We start from the raw sequence: 12,022 nt of genomic DNA on the forward strand, positions 1-12,022 counted from the left end.
AAGCCTTTATAATCCCAGACACAGAGCCAGACCCTATTCCATCCTATTCCATACTTAGGGCCTAAGTGTGTTCCTATTCCACCCTACTTAAGTTCTTCAAAAAACATTAATGCACCTGGTTTTGTAACATCCCATCATCTTAGCTTTAAGGATAAGTCACAGAAAGCAGTGAGGAGGAGGAGGAGAAGAACCCATCTGTATTAACAGTTTTCCAGGAACTTGAGTGGTGTGGAACAGATCTGGCCCATGGTCTTTATGATTCATTAACCAGTGTGCTGTCTTGGAATGAAGAGTGCACTAGAGAGGTGATTAGCTATGTTAGTTTCAAGTCAGGCAGAAGGTAAGGCAGGGTGGCACCTTGGAGGCTAACTGGTTCAGAGGCATGCACTTTTGTAGGCAACAACCTTCTTTGTGAGAGGTGTACTAGAGTGCACTATAAAATGCACAACATTATTCACTAAAAATAGTGATAGGTAGTGGTACCATAATGTAAAAACAGACTGTGTCATTTCAGTTGTCAGCAAAATTGGTCTGATTTTCTATGGTGAAACGTTATCATCATGCCCTTTTGACTGTTTGTGCTTTGTGGTAAAGGCAGTGTTTTCTTTTCTTGTTAAATATTTGAGTTTAAGAAGTTCTTCCTTGTCCTACTCACCTATACAGCTCACACAGTTACCCTAGGAGATGGAGTGTTTGCTGCACTGAAATAGCAACCAAAATAGATAAAAGTTCAATGAAAGCTAAAAATAGTTACCAAATCATACTTTAATAGTGTGTATATCTCCTCCACTCCCACTTCCTCTGATCTGCCTTTGACTATTAGAGTGAAACGACTTTCCCATAGTCTGCTAGACCCAACAGTGGAAAAATAAAGAAACATGATTTAAGGGAACATCAGTGAATTTCTATACAGAGAAGCCAATGGCGTGTTTCTGCTAATCAGGAAATCTCTTCTCTTCAATGAACTTATCTATAGGTCCACTTCTCACATGTCAGTACCACCAACCCTCTGGATTATGATCCATTTTTTTGTATTGTGGTAGTGTCTAGGCCCCTCAATCATGGTCCAAGACTGTTATGGTAGGTACTGTACATGCCCACAGCAAACAATTAATCCCTGCCTCAAAGATCTTGCAATGAGCAGGAGACAAGATACTGCAGGTGGAAACAGAAAGACAAACAGAGGGCATAGGGTTGACATAAGACTGCTTTCTTCTTTTCCATTGCACAAGTGGGAAGTCAGCCAGCGACATCTTAGCCAACAGTGTTATGTGAGAACTCAGCATTTTTCCTGCTTTAGTAAGAGCCCATGCATTATCTGGGTTCTATAATAATTAAAAAGCAGAAGGCTCATAAGCAATAATAATATACAATGATGTGACATTTAACATATTTTCCCAGTGCCTATAAAAGTTTTGCTACTCTGATGACCCTCAGACAGCACAGTCTCTTGATGCTATCTTTTTATGTAAACCAGGGGTGTCACAGGTGCCCACCGGCCAGATCCAGCCCACTTATTCAGTCCCTGGTGCTGCCTCTCGGTCTCATAGTGAATCCACTTGGCATGTGCCTTTTGCAATGAGTCCTGGATGCACACCGCACACACTGCCCATTTCAACCAGTCCAGGATGCATGCTGCACGCATCACACACTCCAGCCGGTCTGAGGATGCATAGTGCATGTGCTGCCTCCACTCACCAGTCCAGGACTGTGCTTCATGCAGTACCTGTTCCAGCTAGTCTGAGGTCTGCACTGCATATGGCGCCCACTTTGGCCAGACTGGGATGTGAGCCACATGCAGCACAAGTCCTGGCCTTGGTGACACGTAGGGGGTGCACGTGGGTATACATTCAACCTCTGAACGGGGCAGTGCACCCCCTGCAAAAAGGTGCTGCCGACACCCCCACCCCCCTTGCCGCCGACACCACGGCAGTCCACAATCGCTGCTGGCCACTGGTTGGCCCTCGCCCCCCCACCCCCCGCACCGCCACCAACACCACGGCCACCTGCGGGAGCTCGCCGTGCCCCACCAGCTTCTGGGGGCATGTGGTGTTCATGAGAAGCTGGAGTGGGTTTTGGATCCAGCACTGGGAGGACGGGGGGGCTCCACTCATCCTCCTCATGCCAGATACAGTGCCCACTCTGGGAATGTACCATGTATGGCTCCTGCTCTGGTCAGTCTGGGATCTACACTTCACATAGCACCGTCTTCAAACCAGCTGGATCCGGTGCCACATGTGATGGGCATCCCAGACTGATCAAAATAGATGCTGTGTGTGGCTGGCATCCTGGATTGACTGGAGCAGGCACTGAGTGCACTGGATCTGGTATGCAGGGGTGGGGAGGGGGAAAAGAGGAGGCCCAATCCAGCCCATGGGACCAGCCCCACACCATTTATTAGGCCCGTGGACCAGTCCCACCCCACTCCTCTGGCCTGTGAGGCCAAATGAGTTTGACACCCCTGAAATAAGCAATTGTTGAAGTTGCCACAGGGGTGTACTATGATAATGACTGGGAGAAGGGTGTAGTCCATATGTGTGTGAATGGGGAAGGGGGTTTAGGAGACAGTTTCCAAGCTAACACATGGTCTCCACCACGGACAGATCCCAAGGGAATGCAGTGTTGCAGTCGCACTAGCTATTTTCAGACCTCAGGAGCAGCAGTTGGGGACTTTTTTAAAGTCCCCAAATCAGGTAAAAATGTTTCCTCCTTTCTTTGCCTGACTGATCAGTAGCATGCCCTCTCCCTTCCCATTCCCCCATTCTCCTGTCTGCTGGTGCCACTGTCCCTGCTGTCTCTAGCTGACCCTGGGAGGAAGCTCCAGGGCTGCTCTTGCCCTGCTCCAGCTGGACTTCATGGGGAGCTGGACTCAGCTAGGGACCACAGTAGCCGCAGCAGCATTGCAGGCTGGATTCCCTCTCCCTGAGCCTACTCCTGGTCTGTGGGGGGACACCTTGGGGGTATGGGAAGTAGGGAGGAACCTGGCTGCTGCTGCTGTTTTCCTTAGTTGAGCCCAGTCTCCATGAAGCCAGCTGGAACAGGGCAGGATTGGCTCTGGAGCTCCTCCTGTCATCAAGGCAGTGGAGACATTGGGGACAGAGGCAGCAGCAGGCAGGGTAGGAGGTAAATGGGAGAGAAGGTGCTGCTGAGATTGGAGGGGAAAGGAGGATGTGCCAAGATCAGATGGGAAGGAGATCCTTACCTGATTCAGGGACTTGGAATAAAGTCCCCCACTGCTGTTCCTGTGATGTGGTCTGCCTACCCTGTTTGGGGAGGGAATCAGGCAGTGGGGGTGCAGCCACCACTCCAGCACTGGTTGCTGCCCCTGCATGGCCCTGGAAAATACCCTGGATCTGCCCATGGTCCTTGCCATCAGGAGGTTTGCAAGCACCTGTCTTTTATTTCTTTTGCATGCCCTTTCATTTCTTCTGCATGTTTCCCTATGGTTCACTCTCTTTGACTTTGATGGCTTTATTGTGGAAGGGTGTTGGCGTTTCTTACCTGGAACAGTGATGATAGAAAAAAAAAACCCTGCCAGAAAATAACTGTATCAGATAAGATTAGATAGCCCTTTACCACTTACAGCTTTTGGAAAATAGAACCCAGTCTACTTCTGAGAAGAAATTCCTTTGGAAATTGTTGGCCTATAAAAACTTCAAAGAAGAAAGCAGTAATTACTACAATCTTGGCAAAGGACATAAGGCCAACGTGTGAAAGCCTGTGCCCTCTGCTTCCAATAAATCTCTGAGATTGTGTTGATACAGTGGTTACGAGTCATGTGGTTTACCAAAGTGGCTACAATCAAACTACAGCAGGTGCTGTAAAAAAATAGAAATCAGTGATAGGAGGATGCAACCTCTCTAGGTACTCTTAAATAGCTGCCTCCATTTGCTTCATTCTTGTGCCACAAGAGTCCTTCCGGCTGTAGATTTCTACCATCTGCTTCTTTGTGCGGTGTAATGGGTAGAGCCATACCATATGCAGCCACACAGTGCATGTCATCGCTGGCCCAAGGGGTTAGGGCATAAGGCTGAGGCACCACCCTTAACCCCAAACTGTAAGTCATGTAGCCATGTGAGTGCAGGGCAGTGCACAGGCTTGTAAGCTCTACAGCTCAGCAGAACTAGCTTTGATCAGGACAGCTATACTGCCAGGGGTGGATCCAGGATTTGGCAAAGCAGGGGCTGCAGGAGCAGCCTCCCCCAACCCACCAGTACAGGGCAATGCTGGGGCCTGTGGGGACTTTTTTAAAAGTCCAGCTGGCAGGTGCAGTTTTGAATCTTTTCCTGCTCCCACTCTCCCCTCCTCCTAGGACAGAGTGGAAAACAGCAGTAGCAGGCAGGGGAGGGGGAAAAGGGGAGGGGAGATGGTGTGCCTCTGAACATGAAGAGGAAGGGGGGATTCTTATGTACTTTGGAAATTTTAAAAAAGTCTCCAGGGGGGCTCCCACAACATGGTGCAATCCAAAAGGAGGATGCAGTGATGCCACTGCACTCTGGATTTGTCCCCGTATACTGCATCTGGCTTGAAAATGAGTGCAGTGGATCTCTGCGTGGCAGTGCCTTGCACATTAATTGAGCAGTCCAGACATACCCAGAGGATCAGTCTATACAGCGTAAGGTTGCATTGTTGCAGATATACACTGTGCTTGCTCTGGGAACACTTATTTCTAGACTAGGAACAGTAATGCGGGGTAGGTTAATTAGCTCTGCCCTGGGGAGAATTGTACCCTGTGGGGATCAGCTTTTAGGAACCTCACATGTGGCATGAAAATCTGATGATATGAGATGCACAAAAATAAGTATGAATGTTTTGGTGAACAGGGACATACTTTAGGACTTTGAACAGCTGTATTTATTTCTGGCTAAGGCACAGATGTGTCAGGTGAGCCTTGTCATTATTCTGTGCCACTGATTACTTTCCCATTCATTATACCCCTTGGCTATTGACATTGCAAACCACTGAGGGCAGAGGCTGTTTCTCGCTGTGGGTATGTGCAGTACTTGGCACAGGAATGGCTCAAACTGGAGTGGGGCTTCTGTTTGCAGCAATAATACAGAATAATCATAGGATGTCTCTCACATTCTCCCCAGTCAGGTCTGTATTCTTAAAGGCTGCCTATACACATGCTAAGGGAAGGGGGGTGTGTGTGTGTGGGGGGGGGGCATTAATTAGAGAGGCTCTGTAACAGCCATTCTAATTAAAATGCCACAGCATCACATGTATTAAGCCCCTGTGCATTTAAAAATGGCCATGGGATGCTTTATCTAAACTTCATTCAATAAGGTTTAATGTGCTGGGGCTCAATACACATGATGTTGTGGCAATTGGAATGTGGAACAGTCTCGATTAATCAAGTCTGCTCCAATACATTCTAATTAGAATGCCACCAAGCGTGTGTGTAGGCATCCAACATGTTCAGATAATGCTCACAATTTTGGGATTCCTAACCAAACTTCATTTGTCAGCTCATGGAACTCACTAGTACAGAAGGTTGTACAGGCAGATAATATAACCAGGATCCAAAAGAGACTGGACAAATTTATGGAAAGCAAGTCCATTGGAAGCTATTGAATAGAACAATCAGAGATGTATCACCTGACAACCCTAAACAAATGATGGTTGATGCCAGGAAGGGTCTGAGAGAAGATGGATCATTCCAGCCATGCTCCATTCATATACAAATCATCTACTACTTCTCACTGTCAGCAACAGGGTACTGAGCTAGATGGACCATTGGTCTATTCCCGTGTGGCACTTTTTATGTTTGTCCCACAACAATATAGTGTTTAAAATCTTTTAATTTTCAACATGTTGAAAAATTGGGTGGGGGGAGTTGCAAAATGACCCCTCCTCCCTCCTCTTTTGAGCATCCCTATTGATGAAAACACTCTGAATCCTGTATTCTCACCTCATTTATGTTTTCCTGTAGCCTACATGACATTGCTCCTTCCAAGTGATGGAGACATGAGCCTCACACTGAACCTCAAGTTCAGTGAGGTGCAAAACTGACTCAGGCACCTGGCGGCGGAGGATACATTATTTAAAATTAGTGTGAAGTCCTCACTTTTGACCCAACTGTAATACAAACAGGGAAGAATTGATGGGAAATATAACAGTGGATGACAACTTGGGCATCAGTGACCATGAGCTGCTTGAGTTCAGGATCCTGAGGAAAGGAAGGAGAGCAGAAGAATATGAACTCTGGACTTCAGAAAAGCAGACTTTGACTTGCTCAGGGAGCTGATGGGCAGAATCCCCTGGGAGGTCTGTCTGGGGGAGAAAAGAGTCCAGGAGGGTTGGTTGTATTTTAAAGAAATCTTACTGAGGGTGCAGGAATGAACCATCCTGATGCACAGAAAGACTAGCAAGTATTGCAGAAGAGCAGCTTGGTTAAGCAGGGAATTCTTTAGTAAGCTAAATCACAAAAAAGAAGTTTATAAGAAGTGGAAACTTGGACCAATTATTAGGGAGGAGTATGAGAGTATTGCTAGGGCATGCAGGGATGAAATTAGGAAGGACAAAGTGCAACTGGAGTTGCAGCTAGCAAGGAATGTGAAGGGTAACAAGAAGGGTTTCTGTAAGTATGTCAGCAACATGAGGAAGATCAGGGCAAGTATGGGTCCCTTACTGATTGGGGGAGGCAACCTAGTGACGGATGATGTGGAAAAGGCTGAAGTACTCAATGCCTTTTTCACCTCAGTCTTCACAGGAAAAGTTAGCTCCGGGTCTACTGCACCTGGCAGCACAGTTTGGGGAGGAGGTAAGCAGCTAACAGTGGTGAAATAACAGGTTAGAGACTATTTAGGAAAGCTGGACACGTACAAATCCATGGGGAACACGATGCTTCCAAGGGTGCTGAGGGAGTTGGCTAATATGATTGCAGAGCTACTGGCCATTATCTTTGAAAACTCATAGTGATTGGGAGAGGTCCCAGATGATTGGAAAAGGGCAAGTGTAGTGCCTAGCTTTAAGAAAAGGAAGAAGCAGGATCCAGGGAACTACTGACTGGTCAGCCTCCCTCAGCTCTTGGAAATATAATGGAGCAGGTCCTCAAGGAATCCATTTCTAAACACTTGGAGGAAAAGAAGGTGATTAGGAACAGTCAGCATGGATTCACCAGGGGCAAGTCATGCCTCACCACCTGATTGCCTTCTATGACAAGATGCCTAGCTCTGTGGATGCAGGAAGAGCAGTGGACGTGATATACCTTGACTTTAGCAAGGCTTTTGATCCAGTCTCCAAAAGCCTTTGTGCAAGCAAGCTAAGAAAGTATGGTTTGGATGTACTAAGACTGTAAGGTGGATAGAAAACTAACTGGATTGTTGGACTCAGAAGGTACTAATCAATGGCTCAATGTGTGGTTGGCAGCCAGTATCAAGTGGAGTGGTCCAGGGATTGGCCCTGGGGCCCATTTTGTTCAATATCTTTGTCAATGACCTGGAAGATGAGATGGAGTGTAACCCCAGCAGATGACACCAAGCTGAGCAGAGTGGTAGTTATGCTGAAGGGTAGGGCTAGGATTCAGAGAGACCTCAACAAATTGGAGGATTGAACCAAAAGAAATCTCATGAGGTTCAATAAGGATAAGTGCAAAGTCTTGCATTTAGGATGAAACAATCCCATGCACCAGCACAGGCTGGGGACTGACTGGCTAAGGACCTGGGAGTTAAAGTGGACAGTAAGCTGAATATGAGCTAACAGTGTGCCCGTGTTGTGGAGAAGACTAGTGGCATAGTGAGCTGCATTAGTAGAAGTGTTGCCAGCAGACTGAGAGAAGTGATGCTTCCCCTCTATTCAGCATTGGTGAGGCTACGTCTGGAGTACTGTGTTCAGTTTTGAGCCCCCCGCTATAGAAAGGTTGTGGCCAAACTGGAGAGAGTCTAGTGGTGGGCAACAAAAATTATTAGGGTGCTAGGGCACATGACTTACGAGGAGAGGCTGAGGGAACTGGGTTTATTTAGTTTGGACAAGAGAAGATTTAATAACAGCCTTCAGCTACCTGAAGGGGGGTGCAAAAGAGGATGGAGCTAGATTGTTCTCAGTGTTGACAGATGACAGAACAAGGAGCAATGGTCTCGAGTTGCAGCAAGTGACGTTGAGGTTAGATATTAAGAAAAACTTTCTCACTGGGAGGGTAGTAAAGCACTAGAACAGGTTATCCACTGTGGCTGTGCAATCTCCATCCCTAGACAAAGCCTTGGCTGGGATGATCTAGTTGGGGTAGTCCTGCTTTGAGCAGTGGGTTGGACTAGATAACCTTCTAAGGTCCCTTCCAACCCTAGTTTTCTATGATTCTATAACTTTTGGAAAGTTCATTTTCATGCATAATTCTACATCTGTGCTAGCAATACCTAACGAATGAATAAAATGTGGCCTTTCCTTAATTATAGAAATATCTGAATTGCTTTCAGTTATTCAGTTGTCCCAGTTTTTGTTCCTAATTGAGGCAGTGTTTGACAAAGCTGTTCCTTGGATTCAAGGGAAATGGCTCTGTTTGAACAATGCTGTGTTGGAGGAAATCTGGCAGTTTATACTAAAGTACTCAATGACTGCGCAGTAATGACTGCACAGTCAGCATCTCATGTAGCCATTGTGTATCTGGATTGGCCACACTGCAGCAAAAGAAAAATGGAATTGTAGCTGGTTTAATCCAGCTAGCATGGGTAACAATACCAATGAAGATCATTGGTACAAGCTGTCATTCGTGGCCACAACCAATGTGCAAATATTCCAGGGACCTGGATACTCACAGTTATTGCTGGCTCCTGCTAAAAGCCATTTCAGCATGTGTATAACACTAGTGTTGCCTGTATTAGATTAACCTAGCATAGGTTTGCTAGCATTTGCTAAAATACACCTCTGTTTTGCTCTTGCTTACACATACAATATGATTTGCATATTTCCGGCACGTATCAAGCTCCTTTATTTCTGACAGGCTGCATACTACATACCATTTAGTCAGTTATTTCCCACATCATTCAACTGTACAGATGTTATATGCTTTAAAATGAACAAAGTTCATAGATGTTATTCGTCTTGTTTTGCAGGTGTGCTGACTGAGGCCCAAAAAGACTTAAGCCCCAATCCTGCAAAGATTTACATATGCTCTGTTCACTAGGAGTAGCCTTACTGAGCTGATCTTATGTGGTTAAAGTGTAGACAGGAAGTCACCCATGCTGCATGAATTCAAACAGGTAACAAAGATTTTGCAGGCATGGGGCTGAAGTGACATGCCCCAGGACACAAAAGGGATCTGTGGCAGAGCCAGGTATAGAACCCAGGTCTCCTGCTCTTGTACTGTAACTAGGGGTGCATACACAAGTGACATTTTTCACACGATTGGACCCCTGAAAGCACTCTACACTTAACACACATGCATGACTGCACATCACTTTTAAAATGGCCTAATGCATGAAAAATTAATCCTGGTAAAATTAAGTATTAGGTTACGGTGCTCTAGAGTATGGTGCCTTAAGGAACTTGTGTTCCCTCCAGGGTTATTTTTTGCATGCTTTGCAGGGTTGGGCTGGTGCTCGGGGGAGGAAGGGAGAAGGGGAGGGAGCAGCTGGCAGTTCTGTACTGGCTGCTCCCTACCCTTTGCCTTTCCTCCCCCAAGCACCAACCCCTGGGCTGGTGGGGGACAGAGCTGTGGAGAGGGGTGGTTCATCAGCTTCCTTGGAGGCTACTGGAGCATCCTCATCTTCTGGCCAGGGCTAGTGCAGAAAGGCTCCAGCCCACCCCGCACAACCCAACCAGTGAATGTTTATTGGGTTGGGGCGGGGAGGGGGGCGTCTAACTCATGGTGCTTTGTATAAAGCACCATGAGTTAGAGCAGGGCCCTAAACATCTGTAGGCACCCTAGGAGATCACCCTTTTTCTTCTCATGCCTGTAGGTGTCACACTGCTCCTGGAGCAGTGCTCAGATGAGGTAAAGGTTTCAGAGAATAACACAGCAGCAAGTCTTTTCTGTCAATATCATTGCATCATTTTGATTATGTGGACTGTGTTCTTTCCCAGGTATGAGGCCTGATTCCACTCCAGCTAAAGGCTTCTGTCAGAGCAGGGCTGGGCCCCATACTGATACTGCACTGCCACACCCAGTACACAAGTGTGTTGTGTTCAGTACACCCTTTTCCATGAAAATTTGGAATTGCTAAAATCTAAGGGCCATCCCTACATAAACAGCAGGGCTTCACATAAAAGATTTTTGTTTTCCCTGAGGCCAATAGTGTAACTTGGGGTGGGTAGCTGGTGCGCTAGTTGCTGGCACCAACGTGAGGGTGCAGAGGCAGTATAAGAAGAGTAGTCACTCCCACTCCTACCCCTGCTGCCCAGGGCACAGAGCCTCCCTGCTACACCCCGTCTGAGAGAAACTGGGCACTCTGCTTGTTCTCAAGATTTGCATGATTATAAACAATGTGGGAAGGAAGTAACTTAATTGGGTAGATGCTGCTTTACACGGAAGCATCTGCCTGCAGCAAGATACCATCAAAGGAAATATTTTGAAAGTTGATTTGCCTAATATGACACCTTCCAGCTGCAGATTGTTCAAAGGTTCCTTTATTGGCCTTGCTGTTTCTTATGATTCAAGTGAAGTGATGAAATGTTTTTATAAAAAGACATTCAGTCCCACAAACATTGCATCATGAGCACTGTCCCATAGAGAGGTGTCTACAGAAGCTTACCTTCTGTTATATGGACTGGGATGAAGGCACAGAAACGTGGATGGGTAATGAGTAGCAGAAATGCTAATCAAGAAGGCAGGAGATATGGATTTCAATGAAGAAGAAAGAAACATTTCAATGAAACAAGTACAGAAATAGCTGCATAAAAGGAGAGAATTTGACCTGCAAGGAAGACAACCTGGGAGGGCTGTGACCACCTGACACAAACATTTCAGACACAATAGCTGGAGAGCATGGGGAGAATTTCAGAAGTTCCTGAGGAGTTTTGACACTTCTAAATTTGAATCCCCTAGAACATCATCTTCCTTAATAACTACATCCAGTTCTGTGAGTGTCTTATTTTGCAGTGAGGGGCCTCTACTACACACGACATGTCTGTGCTATGGCAGGAAGTCTGAAAATATCCTATTAAGCAATCATTCAAATTTACATTAGTCCATTGTCCTCTGGTAGCTGTAACCTAAATGTTTTTTTTATTTCATGAAAGAGCATTACAATGATCTTACCTATTACAAAACATTGTTAAGGCATTGTGCTGTTGAAATTTCATACCACACATGTCTATATTAAAGCACCATCATTTCCTTATGGGAAAGGGATAAATTTTTCCCCAAAAGCATTTCTTATTGATTCACCAGTCTTTATCATTCTGGTTATGGGTCTGATCTTCAAGTCTTACCACACCCAGAACTTGACTTCAAAGTACAGGATAGGCAGTGCTGTAGTAACAAAGTTTGGTACCTGGGGCAAAACCCGCAGCAGCAGCCTGCCCTAGCCCTGCGCACAGATCTGGTGGCACATGCCCCCCCATACTTGCTTGGGAGTGCATTCAGTGTTGGGAGCTGCCCTTCCCCCGTCTCTGCGACCCCGCAAATGAGCTGCTCATGACTCCGTCCCATGCCCCACCCCAGCTGGGCAGTGCCTCTTGGTGCCTCTGCACTTCAGCACCAGGGCAATCACCCCACTTGCCTCCCTCCTTGCTACGGCACTGAGGATAGTGCTGTTATGGGGGCAGTCTAAGAGCTGCTCCATAAAGTTGTGCTGGCAGAAGGTTGTGAATTCACCAGTACTGGAATTTATAAGGACCTAAGAGTATTACAAACACTTTATGGCATGCATTCAATCTCATTGAGCTCAATGGCTGGTTAGAAGGAAAAGGAATGAGAGATTGGACTGCCCATCTCATTTGTACCCCCCCAAATTCCTGCTGCTCATTTTCCTCACCCGTCTTACAGAACTCATACTTACTAATGTTATGAACCATATAATGACAAACATCTCTCTCTTAGCTCCAGGATGTAAATAAGTGCAGCTGAGTCTTTGCTGTAAACCAA

Source organism: Alligator sinensis, unplaced genomic scaffold, assembly GCF_000455745.1.
Source record: "Alligator sinensis unplaced genomic scaffold, ASM45574v1 scaffold222_1, whole genome shotgun sequence".
Lineage (NCBI taxonomy): Eukaryota > Metazoa > Chordata > Crocodylia > Alligatoridae > Alligator > Alligator sinensis.